This window comes from Narcine bancroftii, chromosome 3 (assembly GCF_036971445.1).
Source record: "Narcine bancroftii isolate sNarBan1 chromosome 3, sNarBan1.hap1, whole genome shotgun sequence".
In the NCBI taxonomy this organism is placed as follows: domain Eukaryota; kingdom Metazoa; phylum Chordata; class Chondrichthyes; order Torpediniformes; family Narcinidae; genus Narcine; species Narcine bancroftii.
In genome coordinates this window covers 63226016-63243676 of record NC_091471.1, presented here as the reverse complement: position 1 = coordinate 63243676, position 17661 = coordinate 63226016, and the positions used below count along the sequence as shown (strand labels likewise).

Here is a 17661-nt window from a genome sequence, read left to right as displayed (position 1 = left end):
ATCATGTTCACCATCTGGGCAAGAAGGGTCATGGTATTGCATAGTACTGAGGGTAGGTGAGATAAAAACCAGAGGACATGGGTTAAGAGTGAAAGGGGGAAAGTTGAGGGAGAATATGAGGGGGAATTTATTCACACATAGAGTGGTGGAAGTGTGGAACAAGCTGCCAGCTGAGGTGATGCATGCAGGCTCAATTTTAACATTTAAGAATAATTTGGACAGGTACATGGATGGGAGAGGTATAGAGGCTAGGTGCAGGTCAGTTGGACTAGGCAACAAAAAGTTTCAGCACAGACTAGAAGGACTTTGTTTCTGTGCTGTATGGTTCTATGGTTCTAACCTTTAAGAACATTTTGGAAAATAAGCTTGAATGGATCAATATTGTAATAAAAGAGAAACCATTCACATTCATGCAGAGAAAGAGCTTTGTCAAATCCTATCATAGAGCAGTCTTACCTGATACAAATGGTTGAGGAAGACAATTTCACAGCTTCCACACTTCGGATCAAGAAGACTGGCCTCTCCAGCTTTATCTGTGATCGAAAAAAATCATAAATATAACTTTCAATGGCTCCTTCTGAAATATATGACACAAGATCAATTTATAATTATCACTTATGTTCAATAACTATTTTGAAATATTTGACAAACAATGTTAATAATCTCTTAAAGTGCTGGTCTGCATTCCCCCAAAATTCCCCTCCCAAATAAACAGCTACTTTTTTTTGTATTAGAATTTAGGAAGTGTAAATACAGAATGAATGACCTTTCATTTCTCAATGCAAATTACAAGCGAATTGGGACAGCATGGTTACAATGCTATTACAGCGTCAGCAATTGGGACTGGGGTTTGATTCCAACAGTCTCTAAGGAGCTTGTGTGTTCTCCCCGCATCTGTGAAGGGGTTTTTCCCAAGGGCACCCATTTCTTCCCACCATTTAAAAATGTACCAGGGTTGTAGGTCAATTGGACAACCCTGGCCCGTTGGCTGAAAGGGCCTGTTACTGTGCTGAATGTCTAAAAAAATTTAAAATGTCAATTTTTTTTAAATTCTAAATTTAAAAATTTTAAATTTTAAAGTCAGAAACCAGATCGTATCAACAGAAGAAAAAAGGCATTACAAGGACCTTTAAATGGCAACTCATCTGTTCTCATACGGATGAAACATTACTTCTCATGTTTGAGAGAACCAACAAGTATTTACAATTGACATGTATTTAAAAGAAATAATCCAGAGTGCAACATCTTCATGTTTTAGTTGCCGTTTAGACAATGGAAAAATTATCTGTAACTGTCCTATTCCTGCACTGCTCTAGAACATAGCCCACTGAATCCATCAAATGTCAACATATTCACAAATATCACACTGGGTAAAGGAAGTTGTCCACCTCTGAATTATCTTCACTCACTGAGTAAAGGCAGAGATAGATCTTTTGATAATATATTAATCAGAGAATGAAGCAGTAAATTCATCCAGTTTTTGAGGCACTGAATTAGCCATCCATTTACAGCAGAGTAGGTTTTGAGGCCTGCTTCTGTTTCTTGTACTATGTTAATTTTTCACCATGCATTGGTAGTAATCTGACACAACGGGGAAAATATGACAACCACTTAACAGAACATGATCAAAGGATCACATTCTCTGCAGAGAGCCAATCAATAGGAGGTGGTCAAAGTTAAACTGCAACACAGTTAGCAAAGTAGTTAACTCAATGCTATTACAGCACCAGCGACCCAGGTTCAAATCCAGCACAGTCTGCAAGGAGTTCATATGTTCTCCCCATGTCCAGCCTGAGCTGTCTCTGGGCGCTCTGGTTTCCTCCCACCCTCCAAAATATACTGGGTCGGTGGGTTAATTGGGTGTAATTTGGCAGCACAGGTTTCATGGGCTGGAAGGGCCTTCTACCAGCTATATCATTAATAAAAAAACTCCAGAAATGCTATAAACATTCAGGACAGGCAGGATCTGTGGAAAAGGCTTAAGCTTCATTCTTTTCTCTCTACTGGTACTGTGCAATTAGCTGATTATTTTCTGATTTTCCATTTTTATTTCAAATTTTCTGAAGCTGTAGTTATTGGCTTTTAAATATTGGATGTCTGGTTTTTTTCTGCAGAGATGACAAATACATAATCACTCTCACTGACTTTCTATTTTACTGACAATATTTCTTCAGGGCACTTTCAAATTTCCCTTTGAAGGCTTCTATTGGAACATTTTTTCTCCTCCTTAGGTGATACTTCCACATTAAATTGAGGAAGTTTCAGCCTGTTACCATAAAAAAAATCAAACAAAACTGATCAAATCAAACATTTCACAGAATAGTGACAAAATAGTGGATATAGCATCTCTCTCACCCCCCACCCCAAAAAGAAAGTTAGAATTACTTTTAAAATACCATATATATGCTCGTGTAAAAGTAGAATTTTGTAGACCATTTTTTTTAAATGTTAAATTTATGGGGTTGGCTATATATGCGAGCAGCCTTCAAGCATCTAAACAGAATTTTGAAGATTGAAGCCTCAAAAGTGAAGCTACAACCATAAAGTTAGGTAAATTAATTATGGCTGATGGTTGTAAATCAATCATTTAAAAGTTGGTGAATTTGAAGCCTCTTAATTTAAATTTTGTCAAATGTTTTGATTGGCTGATGGAAAGCTATGGATGGCTTTCGCTTCAAACAAAATTATGCTCTTCCTTTCTAACATGGAACCAATACACCAATGGCATCATGAAGAAAGCCTCTACTTCCTCAGGAGTTGCGGAGGAGCTAGTGGAGTTGTTCATGTGAACCGGTACGAACTTGAAGGGCCGACGTGGCCTGTTTCCATGCTGTAAACGGTTATATGGTTATTACAGGTACACGATCCTTTATCCGGACTTCTAAAATCTGGAAAGTTCCAAAATCCAGTTCGTGGGGAGAGAGGCGCCCGGCCCTTGGGGGAGGCGGCTGGGCAGACTGGGAGTGGGGGTGGATATGGCAGCACAATTCAGGTGGGCTTTCCGAAATCCGGAAAAGTCCAAAATTCAGAACACACTATCCCCCAAGGGTTCCGGATAAAGGATCGTATACCTGTACATGGATACAAGTTTGAGGGAGTGAAATTCCATATCAATAGCAGAAGGACAAATGACGAATAAGAGTCTGCGCATCAAAACACATTGTACCATGAAGAGGTCAGGACCGCAGTAAGTATCTGTGACAGAGGTGTTGGGAGCTCCAACCTGCAGGCAGCTATGCTCAAGGCAAAATACAATATTTCTAAACCACATACAATGCAGGAAGGGGTTTTAACAGTTATTGAGATGTCAAATGCTGAAGAAAACAATAATTTTGTTATGAATCACTTAAAAATGTACACTCCCTGTTGCATGCTCGGTAATCACTTTTCCCATTACACATTCCAGAGACTGAGGTGGTGGGAGCTCCAATGGACAGGTGGCTGGGGCTGAGGCAAGAGTCTATGTCGAGAGTTCCAATTGGCAGGCAGGCAGGGCCCAGGTGACAGTTTGTTAGATGCGTTGGAAGCTGGGACCAAGGCACAAGTTCACAACCCATGTGTAGGGAGCTCCAGCCAGAATCGAATGAGAGACGAGGGTTGATTTTTTTTTGGCTAAAAATTGTGGGTCAACTTTTACATGAGGCTGACTTTTACATAAGTATATACAGTAATCAACTTAATTATATGCACCTTCATTTCAGGAAAGGAAAAAACACCATTGGCAGGACTAAAAGAAAACTGCTTCCACCTGATTGTCTCAGAACTGCTTGCAGCAAATTCTATTGTAAGGATTCACTGAAATTAAAAGAGTATTCCATACAGTTATTTTGTGTTTATATTTGTTAACATGGTTATTTGCTAAAACAGAAAAGCTCTCTTCTCTCCTAGTCCCTTGTTGGAGACGATACCATAGAAGTTACCATATAAAATATAAACTTGGCTCCATTACAAAGATCAGTTGGTCCTGGATTCTGACTCCCTGATAAAGTTAGGCTGAGCTATGCACCTGATTAATTATATAAATTACAAAATCTGAAAGAACATTGCCTTCATCTTAGATCTCGTTTCTGTGTATGATTAAGTTCATAAACCGAAGCAACCAATAATGTTTTTGTTTCTCAAATCCCTTCCCTACATTTTGTTCATACTTGAAGGGCTCATGCCCAAAACGTTGGTTATGCATCTTTATCTTTGCTATATAAAGTACAATAGTTGACCTGCCAAGTTTCTCCAACTTTTGTGTTTTTACATCAATCTCTGTGACTTAAATGCGTTCAATTACTTTAAAACTTCAGTCTGGATAGTGGTTATTCTGGCAACATTCAATTGGCTCATAAGGCTTTGTGTTTGCCTTATGGCTTACAAATCTTTGTACAACAAATTATTTTTGATGGCTAGTCACTACTGCAATGCAGAGTATGTTCCCTTGTGATTATCTATACTACAGGTAAAAGATCCCACACCATCTCATGTTCTCCAGAGGCAAAGTTGGTATAAACTTACAACATGTAATCTTTAATCTTCCAACAGTTTAAAACCCCTTATGTAATGGAGAAAATAAACCAATAAGAATCCCAAAATACAGTATTTCTAAACTACATACAATGCAGGAAAGGGTTTTAACAGTTATTGAGATGTCAAATGCTGAAGAAAACAATAATTTTGTTATGAATCACTTAAAAATGTACACTCCCTGTTGCATGCTCGATAATCACTTTTCCCATGACACATTCCAGAGACTGCAGTTTGTCTGTTGCTTACACCCTGAATGAGCAGTATGCTTGGAATGCTTCCATAGGAACTGATTCCCTGGATGATGATTAGCTTTACTACCAACAATGTAGTCACTTCCTGCTTTAACCAGCATTCCTAAAAAGGGAATCCTTCATCAGGGAAAGAGGATCTTGTACAACTGAAACGAGCTTTATTTTAAAGATAAAGAGCAGTCTGCCTTATAAGAAAGTATTCTCCCTCCCCTGCAAGGTCACCATCTACAGTTTGGATCTAGCACTGAGCAGAACAATATGGTTTCATCTTGATTGTCCATTTTGGAATGTTTTCCATTGATTAGAGATGACTAATTGCCCCTGAATTATCATCATAGCTGTTTTCAGTTTGATAAGGTGCTTCAACAATCGAAACATGCAGTTTAAATACATTGGTTGCCAGAGTTCAGCTACGTGCTGTACATTACTGGAAGATAGAGCACAAACTTTGCAATGCTGGTTTTGTGCCATCTTATTTATAAATACCTCAAACATCATCATTGCCAATAATCAATCAATTTATTTGTCAAAACAATTTACAATGTTAATCGGTGCGATATTCACAGTTCAATCAGATTGCCCTCCATTATTGGAATCAAAGTGTACAAAATGTCTTTCATAGATTTGAGAACAGGAAAATTTTCTTTAAATGTCACCCCTGATACAAACGGTGCACTTTCAAATTGTAGTGAAGAAGAGAGAGATTTTCCCAATCGTGCATTTCCCTGTCTTGTTTGCCTGTCTGAATTTGTAGATTAATGTAGTTGTGCGACAGAAGATGCTAAAATTGCTTCCAGCTTTTCTGCAGCCGACATGTGCCCTGCTTCTTCCCCTATTTTTACATTGAGCTAAAATTTCGATTCCTGATTTGCACTGGGAGTGCTATGGTCAGGCCTCTCTCCCACTTGCATAGTTTTTGGACGACCGTTGACCAGCCTCCGTATTACAAAGGGACCCTGAATCACATTTGTGATATAATTGTAAGCAATGTGGGGGGGCGGGGGGGGGGGGGGCGTGTCAGACATCAAGGAAAATGCATTTAATTAAGCAGCCTCTGTGGCATCATTAGGGAGAAAACTCCATAAATTCACTATTCTCTGGGAAAAGCAGTTCCTTCTCATGCCCATCCCAAAAATACTCCCCTGAATATTGAAGCTGTGTCTCCTTGTTCCAACCTCCCCTCTGAGAGGAATCAACTTTTCTGCCTCTATCTTATCTATTCTTTTCAATAATATTGTTTTTACAAGTTCCCCTCTCTTCTGAATTCCACCAGAAATGATCCCAATGACTCAATCTCTTTACATCGACTTACCCCTCATCTCAGGAATCAACCTGGTCAATCTCCTCTGCAATACCTCCAAAATTACCATAACCATATAACAGTTTACAGCGCGGAAACAGGCCATATCGGCCCTTCAAGTCCACACCGGTTCACTTGAACAACTTGTTCCATTTGTTTGCAATGACACAGTCCGCTTGTCCTGTTCGACTCTGTTCATGCTTGGCTGTTCGGTAGTACATCCTTTCTTAAGAAAGGAGACCAGAACTGTATGTAGTACACCCCGACTTAAAATATTTCAAAGTTACGATTATCAGAATCTTCCTGTATCAATGTGGTTGCTTTTCTTTCTTTGAAGGAAATGCTTCCAACTAATCAGCGCAAGCAGATCAACTCCGTTTTAAAAAAAAATAAGGTGATTTGGAACACATGAGCAGATTGTTGTTGCTGGGGAGAGAGAGATTGAAGAGAGCGTGACAGCAATCTGCACATGTGTTCCAAATCACAACGTAGGTGGCGAAGTGATGTCACTGCCCCTAGTCACCAGGCGCCATCAGGAGACCCAAGTCCCCGCTGCCGCCAGGAGGCTTCCGGCAGGAGCAGGGATGTCGGGTCGGCCTCCGGGCAGGAGCGGCTCAGGAGACTACCTGTACAGGTAGACCCTGATTTACGATAATTTCATCTTACGATGCAAGTAGCGGAACCACACCCCACCATAAGTAGGGGCCTGTACTCCACGTGCAGCCTCACCAGTACCCTGTACAATTGTAGCAGAACTTCCTGGGTCTCAAATTCAATCCCTCTAACAATAAGGCCAACATTCCATTAGCCTTCTTGATAACACGCTGCACCTACAAACTAACTTTTTGTGGTGCATGTTCAAACACTGCCAGGTCTCTCTAGCATATTTCAATTTTTCACCATTTAAATACATTTCTTTCTCAAGTGGATGACCTCACATTTACCACCATTGTTCTCCAAACATTTATAGCCAAGGGAGTAGTTTTTGAAATGCAACTGACTTTGTAGTGGAGGACACCACAGACAATCTTCATTTGAATTTGTAGTCAGGGAAGAAGTTGGCAGCAAAGTGGATAAAGTTGAGGCAAGACCAATGTCATCATCAATGTAACTGAGGAAGAGTTGAGGAACCATGTCTGTGTCGGTCTGCAGCATACATCACTCCACAAAACCAATGCAAAGACCAGCATAGCTGGGACCCATGTAAGTAGCCATGGCTACATCTTTGACTTGGACAAAGTGGAATGAGCCAAAGGAGAAGTTATCTTCCATAATTTTGGAGACTTCTGTCAAGTTACCACAACAACTTAATCTTGATGATTATAATTTTTCAGTCCTAGTACTACATTTGCACATTTTGGATCTTCTCGCATTCCATTATCATTTCCATGATTATAGAGACCAGAACTCTTCATGGTGTCATACACCACTCCACTCCCACCTATCATTTTGCTTCCACTTAGATCTTTCATGCCCAGATATAGTGGATGCGACCTTCAATCGTTAGCATTTAGAACAATGAAGATGTCAGACTGGATGGCATGTTGAAATCGAGGCAATCAGGACTGAACATAAACCTGATGATTCAAGGATAATTAACATTTAGAGATTTGATTACACAAGCACATACTTCTTTCGAATTGGAGGCTTTTATCATAGCCATTTATCTTCTCATCTATATGGATTATCCAGAGCTTGAAAACTTTCACTAAAATTGAACAACTTTATCGTTTCAACAAAATGTTTATGAACGTTGTTATGCCAGTGTATTTAGTTTATTGAGGACATAGCCAGGCTACTGAGAACGTACAAATTAAATCCTGAATCTAAAACTCACTGCTATACACCACTCCACTCCCACCTATCATTTTGCTTCCACTTAGATCTTTCATGCCCAGATATAGTGGATGCGACCTTCAATCGTTAGCATTTAGAACAATGAAGATGTCAGACTGGATGGCATGTTGAAATCGAGGCAATCAGGACTGAACATAAACCTGATGATTCAAGGATAATTAACATTTAGAGATTTGATTACACAAGCACATACTTCTTTCGAATTGGAGGCTTTTATCATAGCCATTTATCTTCTCATCTATATGGATTATCCAGAGCTTGAAAACTTTCACTAAAGTTGAACAACTTTATCGTTTCAACAAAATGTTTATGAACGTTGTTATGCCAGTGTATTTAGTTTATTGAGGACATAGCCAGGCTACTGAGAACGTACAAATTAAATCCTGAATCTAAAACTCACTGCTATACAAATATAATAATGCAAGATTCTTATCCTTTTCTTCCCCAAGAAACAATGTTGAGATCAGACAATGGAAGACATCCTGTTGTTCAAAAAAAAGCTGAGTAAAATCATTCAAGCATTGCCAAGGGTTACTGACAAGTCATCTCACTAGTCTAGCAAAGCAGGCAATCAATATTTTCAATCCCATCATTGGTCAACTGCTTTAAATATTCTCAAATACACATTTAATTTGTTACAATTTGAATGTCAATGGAAATGGCAAATACCAGTCTCCAAAATAAAAACTGTAAGATGTGGAAAATTGAACCAACTGTTAGATGTGCCCAGGTTATCAAGCAGAATTTGTGGATAAAGAAACTAGTTTGATATTGAAGAACAATAATCACACAACTAGTGGAAAACATTAACATTTTGCAAAATAACAATTTGAATTTAAATAGTCAAGCAATTAAGGCAACGGTGAAGCTTAGATAAATTTATTTAATCTGTAGCATTAGTCACTTACAAATCAGAAATACTTTTTTGGATGCTACATTTCAACTTTCACTGCAGCCTAAATTTCATGGCCTGGTTATCCCAACTCAATAGTTTTCCCTGAGCCTTGAAAATGACCTCATGATTAGTGAGCTGAAATCCTGAATGTCCTATGTGCAAAATAGCAGGAGGTCCCATATATCTTACGAGATTTGACTTTATCCTTCCTCTTCCTCCCACCCACCACAGTCCTGATGTAGGGTCTTGACTGAAAAACTACACCTTTTTTTCCTTCACAGATGCTGTTTAACCTGCTGGGTTTTTCAAGTGGTTTATCTTCTTATTGAAAACAGGAAACAGGATTTGTAGGTTTCAAATATTTAACTTCACTTAAAATGCATTTTAATCCTACTGGAGTTTTCTTGTTTAATTTTTTTCTAGAGAACAATTTAACCAATGTTGGTCATAGTTGGATTGCATCTTTGTTCCGGAAGTTGCCAAAGTTCGACACAAAACCAAATGTGGACATGGCAGAGAAAGAAGCAAGAGGGTTGTCACTCAATAGATTTTGAAACAACTCCAATTGCTGTTTTTCCAAATAAGAATAAAAATAATGAAAAACTGATTTTAGAACATGGACAGGGAAAACATAGCCAGTTGCATTAAATTCTGAATAGTGTCACAGATGGAGAGGAGTTGAGATGTCCTTGAATCAGGATAAATTCAAATAACCTTCCACAATTTAATGCAAAGAATAATCATTCATCCTCCTCCTTAACTCACCATGGTATTATTGAAGAGCCTCTCAATGTTTTAGATGCTCATATTTTGCTATTATTCGCACCTCTTTATCCGTTCCAAAATTTATTTGCTTCACCATCAGTAATCAAGCTTTGAAATGCCAAGTCTCTTAAACTCTGGAATTTCCTCTTTAAATTTTATTTTTGCACTCTCAAATCACTTCTTCTTTGACAAAGCTTTTGATCAGTCCTAATACCACCTTTTTTTTTATTTGATATCAATTTGCTTTTATAACGATTCTCTGAAGCTAGAGACTATTTTCTTGGTTAAAGCTGTTACTGAAATAAAATGGTGGTGTCTCTATCCCCAACTAATGAAGGCCATCACACTATCCACCTTCTTAACTACCCTATCAACTTGCTTGGCAATATTGAGGGATCTATGGACTTGTTTTACTTACTGTTAAGAATCTTGTTATTAACTTAGTCCTCCCAAAGTGCATCACTTCACACTTATCCAGATTGAACTCTATCTGTCATTTCTCTCCCCAAATCTGCATCCTGTCTAAATCCTGTTGTAACCTTCTACACACTATCAACAACACCTCCAATGTTTGTATCATCTGCAAACTTACTCCCTCCATTTCTTCATTAAAGTCATTTATATTAAAAAAATCACAAAGAAACAGATCCCTGCAGAACGCCATTAGTCACTGACCTCCAGGCAGAATATGTTCCATCTACTACTACCCTCTGCAGGCAAGGCAATTCAGAATCCAAGCATCCAAGGTTCAATAGACCCCATGACTCACGACTTTCTGAATGAACCAACCGAAGGGGACCTTTTCAAAACGCCTTACTGAAATCCACATAGACCACATCCTCTGGTTTACCTTCATTAATACCTTTATCACCACCTCAAAAAACTCAATTAGGCTGGTGAAACATGACTTGCTCTTCAAAAAGCTAGACTCACTATCCGTGAGAAGGCAATGCTCATAAATCTTATCCCCAACAATCTTCTTACTGAAGGAGTTAAAGGCAGATACGCTCGGATGGGAGATTCTCCCCTTATCATTAATTGGTAGAAATGAAACTGTCTGATTGAAAGTTTTGCCCAGACTGCTTTTTTTATTCCAATCTTTGCTGGTAGGAGTTCCTATGATAGCATTTAAAACTCTTGACAAATTGATATCAAGATTTGTATGGAAAAATAAAAAAAACCTAGAGTTCGTCTTAAGACTTTGTAATTATCAAAACAAAAAGTGAGCCTTAATTTGCCCAACATTAAATATTACTACTAGGCAGCACAGCTGAGGACCCTGACAATATGGATCACAAATGACATGGGAACAGGTTGGGTGAGTATTAAAAAATCATGCCCCAGTATTTCTCTGGAAAAGCTAGCATTCCTAAGACAAGCAAATTGGAAGAAATTAAAAATAAATAATGAATGGATTAAATTTACAATGAAAATTTGGTTGGCTATAAGAAAACAACTAAACTTTTGTCTATCTCCAGAGCATTAAACATTGTAGCATTTCCAGAACTCCAATGTCAAAAATAGATAACAGCTTTAGAAAATGGGTGGATAAAGGGCTAACTATTGTACATCAGCATTTTTGGGGAGAAAAAAAAACTTTGAAATCATATGAATCTTCAGAAAGATTTTGGTTTGTCAGGGGTGAATTTCTTTAAAGATTTCTTCAAGAGCTGCACTACTGGCAGACACATGCAGATTGGGAGCAGATATGCAAAATACCATCGACGCTAGAAAAGATTTTCATGCTGACTATGGAGGGAGTGATAGAGAAGAATGTGATAGCTCACTTACACAGATGGCTTCACGATAACATTACAGGAAACATTATGGAAATAAAACAGAAATGGGAATTAGAAATGAATATTTGTATTACAGATGAAATATGAGAAAAGGTCACAAGTTAATAAGTAGCTCTCCCTGAAGTTTGAATGGAAAATTAAAAAGAGTATTTAAGAATCCTCATGTGTTGGGGAGATACAGTTGCACCTCAGAATTATGCTGGAGAGAATGCAGCAAAATTGGCCATATTTTTTAGGACTGTCCCAAACTAAATCAATATTGGAGATATTCAGGTGGAAATTAAGCAAATCATACCATTGGAGTCAGCATATTTTATATCAGGAGTGACTCCAGAGCAGGAGGGGTGGGGGGGAGGGGAAGAAAAAGAGGAGAGAGAGATGTTGCTGTTGATCGCAAAGATGATGACAGTATTAAGGAGAAATGTAAAACCACCAACTGTCCAACAATGGAGGGAAAGATTAAAAAGTGTATATTTGCTGGAAAGCATAACAGCTAAACTCCAACTAAGGACTGATGTTTTCAACATTAAGTAGTCACCGGTAATACTACCATTACTGAGATTAATTAAGGACACAACCTCTCTGTAATCTCAGTGCTGGGGAGGAGTTTGACCATCCACTCTACTTGTAATTGGAGTAATGTATACAGATGAGATTGTGATGTATACAAGTGCATATATAATAATGACATGGTGATAAATTCAATAAAAGTTATTGAATCAAGATCTTTAAGATCAAAAGTGTCACAATGGGCATTATGAAGATGTGTATAGTTAAATATATAGGTGACTGAATATAGGTTAGAATGAGGTTAATTGGGTGCCTAAATTAGTGATGAATAGAACTCGAATAAGATAGATTGAACCGCAATAAACATTTGTTATGTGATCGATGTATTTTGTTTGTATTTTCACATGATATGACTGCATATAAAAATAAAAGTTAAAAAAAATCAATAGTTTACCCACCACTAACGCAAGAATCACTTGTCTACACGTTACCGGTTTCTCCTCTTGGAGCGCTCACACCCCTAACGTCGAGGTACTCGAGATGGCAGAGGTCGACAGCATCGAGTCCACGCTGCTGAAGATCCAGCTGCGCTGGATGGGTCACGTCTCCAGAATGGAGGACCATCGCCTTCCCAAGATCGTATTATATGGCGAGCTCTCCACTGGCCACCGTGACAGAGGTGCACCAAAGAAAAGGTACAAGGACTGCCTAAAGAAATCTCTTGGTGCCTGCCACATTGACCACCGCCAGTGGGCTGATAACGCCTCAAACCGTGCATCTTGGCGCCTCACAGTTTGGCGGGCAGCAGCCTCCTTTGAAGAAGACCGCAGAGCCCACCTCACTGACAAAAGGCAAAGGAGGAAAAACCCAACACCCAACCCCAACCAACCAATTTTCCCTTGCAACCGCTGCAATCGTGTCTGCCTGTCCCGCATCGGACTGGTCAGCCACAAACGAGCCTGCAGCTGACGTGGACTTTTTACCCCCTCCATAAATCTTCGTCCGCGAAGCCAAGCCAAAGAAAAATAGTTAAATATATAGGTGACTGAATATAGGTTAGAATGAGGTTAATTGGGTGCCTAAATTAGTGATGAATAGAACTCGAATAAGATAGATTGAACCGCAATAAACATTTGTTATGTGATCGATGTATTTTGTTTGTATTTTCACATGATATGACTGCATATAAAAATAAAAGTTAAAAAAAATCAATAGTTTACCCACCACTAACGCAAGAATCACTTGTCTACACGTTACCGGTTTCTCCTCTTGTCTTTCTTAAACAAGAGGATGACATTTGCCATTCTCCAATCCTTTGGTACCTCTCCTGTGGGCAGGAAGGATGCAGAGATCATCACCAACATCCCAGCAATCTTTTCCCTTGCATTCTATAGTAACGTGTTCCCGGAAACTCATCAAGTTGAATGATTTCAGAGCATCCGGCACTTCTTTCTTAACCTCATCATGCTTCTGCACATTAATCTGTTCTACCCTGACCTCAACGTCCCTCTCTTGTGAACAAGATATTAATGTGGGACCTACCCTACCGACCTCCTCTGCCTCCAGGCTCATATTCCCCCTTTATCAGTCCTAACCTCACTCTAGTCATCCTTCTATTCTTCATGTGCATGTGGAATGCCTTAGAAATAATATGTAATTTTACAATATTTACAGCATATCACCACGGTTGGTATATTCAAGATATTACATTCTGGTCTTTAATTTACTCAAAACCATAGTGTCCACCGGCATCTTCAAGTCCAAAGTTTTAAATGAGAAACATTTGAAAATACATATTTTCTTTTTGAACTGTCGAGTCCAAACAGTTTAGATATTATTTGATAAAGATTAGGCAGCAAAAAGCTGTCATAAGACATACAAGAGTTTTTGCTCTATAATACATGAAACTCTTGCTTTCCCATTAAGACGCAAGAAGCAATATTAATGAAATATACACATTTGTAAATTTTCTAAGAAACAAATGGTTTTTTAACTGCACAGAAGATTAATCTGGAAGGCAAGTTCTAACAATACTCACTAAAATTGCAAATGCAGAACAGAATTAAAAAGAACAATTCTTCCAATAGACCACATTGCCATTTCCTTTTGTATGCAGTTACACACAAGAATTGGTAATGCTCAGTGGAAGGATCTTTGCTTCAAGTAAATTGACATTGCGCCCACAGCAATGCCAAATATAGAATATACAAGACCAAAATACAGAACTTCAGTTAAAATATAGATGTGTCTATAGTGCAAGGGAATGAACCTGTGACTGACTCCAGATAACAAAATTATGTGACTGCAAATATTTTTAATCTTGACATAATTGTACTAGATTGGTGAATAGCACGAGCCTATAAAAGAATACAGCTTCCTTGAAGATCCCCAGTAGACAGTTAATTTAAGAACAAATACAACCGTGTGAATGACAGATCCAGCTGAAAACAAGAAGTAAGACTTCCTGACAGCTATCCCTTAAATGACAAACTACTCATATCAAGAGAAAACAGTATTATTGCTAAATGATAAAGACTAAAAACCATTTTTGTACTGTCACAGATAGGACATCAGCAATGAAGAAGTTTTGGATATGACATTTCTAGCCTTTGCTATTCCAACTGGTCACAACCACTATTTGCAACATTTTGACTCTTCGGTTCCAGGACTCGCATTAAATTGAAATTATTGTAAATCAGAGGACGACATGTACAGATTTTTTTAAAAATCATTCTGTGACAGTCTTATGGCTACAAAAAAACCCCAAAGAAAACAGAGTTCAGACACAGGTAGGCCGGGGCGTTGGGAGCTCGGATGCGTGGGCGGCCAAGAAGACCCATGGTCAGGAGCTCGGATGAGCAGGGGGACGGGGAGAGGACCCGTAGTCAAGAGTTCAGATGAGCGGGCGGTCGGGGAGAGGACCCGTGATTGGGAAACTTGGATGAGTGGGCGGTCAGGGAGAAGACCTGTGGTCGGGTGCTCGATGTGCGGTCGGTCGGGGACAGGACCCGTGGTCGGGAGCTCAGATGCATGGGCAGTCAGGGAAAGAACGCTGAAAACCCTTCTTCACCCATTGCAGTTTTATCCCCATGGCGTCACGGCAACCAAGAATGCAACTCGCTGAAGGGAGATGGGCTCAACATTCCTCCCCCTCCCGCTGCTCAATCTACCACCCACCCTGTTTTTTTGGTGGAGCAGCAAGATGATTCTGCTCTTGGGATCAACACTTCCTCACTCAATATCTTCTCACGGTACCGGGTAATTAGGGGCAACAGGGTCAGCTCTCAACCTACGTTGTGATTTGGTAGAGAAGCGCAGATTGCTGTCGCTTTCTTTCCGTAGTGATAGCAATCTGCGCATGTGTTCCAACTCTCAACGCAGGTTACATGGTGATGCCACTGCCTCTAGTTACCAGGCATTGGGTCCATCAAAGTATGTATCCTTGGCATCACTACAAGAGGAGCACTGAAATTATGATTTTGTGGGGGAGGGGCAGGGGGGGAGGTGGTGGAAGAGGTAAGTGATCTGCATACAAATCACTTCGACGGAAGCATTTCCTTCAGAGATTGAAAAACAACCACGTTGAAACAGGGAGATCCTGACTTACAATGGTCAGAATCCATTTTGAATAAAGGTAACTTCGAGATATTGCAAGTCAGAACATCATAAGTCGAGGTCTATCTGGCAAAACCTTTTAACTAATATTAAGGCTATACAGCATATTTTCAATATTTCTCAGGAGAATGCTCAACTATTTTTCTTACAAAAGGAATGGAAAAGCATTCTAATGCACATTACTTCTGGCTTGCTGGTTGTAATGTCAAATTATCCCACACATTACACAGTGGTCATATCCATTAGAGTTTGTATTAGTCTGCTATTCATTTAAATGGTCATCAAAAGAAAACAACCTGCACAGGCCAGTATTTATGCTCTATTCGATAACCATCAAGTTTCTCCCATTTCATTTGTTCATATGATATCTCCATGACTCAACAACAATGAAGGAACAGTGATAAATTTCCAAGTTGTGCAGAAGTTTGACTTGCAGATGCAAACTGGTGCTCTCATCTCTCTTGCCACATTTCTTGACCAGGCCGCACAATGAACCTTGCAACAGCGGAAGAAGAGATTTGTCAGTTGCTGGAAAGAGTAACAAGTGAGCTGTCTTGCACAACATGGCATCAAGCTCATTTTTGCAAGATTGAATGCTTTCCACGTTTTGCTGCACAGAGACAAATTGTTTCATCATAAGAGAATTAAAATGAAATTGAACATCTTACAATCAGCAACAAGCATTTTACATGACCTTTAATGAAGCATTTGTAGTAATATCAGGACTGCAATGAAGGGGTTTCAAATTACCCCAACAATTAATTGTTCCAGGTATGACACCTGCCAGTGAGTGGGGGCCAAATGCTGCTTTGATATGGAAGACTGTTGTTCCTATACAAAGGCCTTGTGGCTTTGCCCAACCCCAGAAGTATTGAGTCAGAAAACTTTCAAAGATTTCTAAATCAGTTACTTTCCTGAGTCATGAGACTGCAAGCATGAAGAGGCCAAAGTTCTCAGGCAACTGCAATTCTGAAATCATCCTTACAAGTTTAATACACCAAAATGCTAGAGAAGCTCGGCAGGTCACACAGCGTACGTAGGAAGCAAAGATACGTAACCCACCTTTTGGGCCTCAGCTCGTCATGAAGGTTTGAGCAAAGGTAGGTAGCTGAATAAAAAGGTGGGGGAGAGAAGGAGAAGGGAGGGGTGAGTGCAGGGCAACAGGCAAAAAGGGGATATGGATGGGAGGGCAGAAAAAAGTGATAGGAGTAGTTGGGAAGCTGGAAGAAAGGAGTCAGAGAGTTAGAGTATGAAGCAGAGACAGGGGAGGGGCCTCGATGTCCATCCCTCATATTAAAGGTCTTAAAGGCCTTCTTTTCTTTCTCAACAACAGCTCACCACCTCCCCCCCACCCTTCCCCAACCATCACTATCATCCACTTGGCAGAACTTGGCCTCACCCTCAATAACCTCCTTTGACTCATCCCACTTTCTCCAAGTCAAAGACATAGCCATGGGTACCAGCTATGCCTGCCGTTTTGTTGGCTTTGAGGAACAATTCATGCTACAAGCCTGCACAGGCAAAGCTCCTCAATTCTTCCTCTGCTACATTGACAACTATATTGATGCTGCCTCATGCCCCCATGATGAGCTCATCAACTTTATCCACTTTGCTGTTTACTTTTACCCTGACCTCAAATTCAATTGCTTTATCTCCAGCAACACGGGCAGGGGGAATGCTGAATGACCAAAGGTACTGCTCACACCAACCATCCGACACTCTCATCTTCATGAAACAATATTTATTTGTATAGGTGGATACTTGTCCTTCATATGCATTGTTTGTCTGTATGTGTGTTATGTCTGGTTGTATGTCTGCATGTTTTACACCGAGGACTGGAGAACTCTGTTTTCTCAGGTTGTACTTATACAATCGGATGACAATAAACTTGAATTGGTTGAATCTCCCTTTTATCGATCTGCCTGCATGTCAAGACATGAACTCCACAGGCATTTTCTACAAACCCAACAACTCTCACCATTACCTCAATTACACCTCTATACACCCTGTTCCCTGTAAGAATTCGATTTATTTTTCTCAATTCCTCTGCCACATCTGCTCCCAGAGTAAGGTCTTCTATTCCAGAACCTCCTTCTTCAAAAAAAGACACAACAAGAACAACAATTCCCCTGGTCCTCACCTACCACCCCACCA

At 39.6% G+C, this 17661-nt stretch overlaps 1 protein-coding gene across 1 annotated transcript in view; it reads right to left on the bottom strand.

Moving 5' to 3' along the window:
* tln1 (talin 1) overlaps positions 1 to 17661 on the bottom strand; it is a 301850-nt gene that overhangs the window by 200281 nt on the left and 83908 nt on the right. Inside the window, exon 2 of the mRNA XM_069924188.1 lies at positions 457 to 533. The gene's annotated coding sequence lies outside the window, so the exon portion shown is untranslated. The remainder of the gene's footprint in view (positions 1 to 456; positions 534 to 17661) is intronic.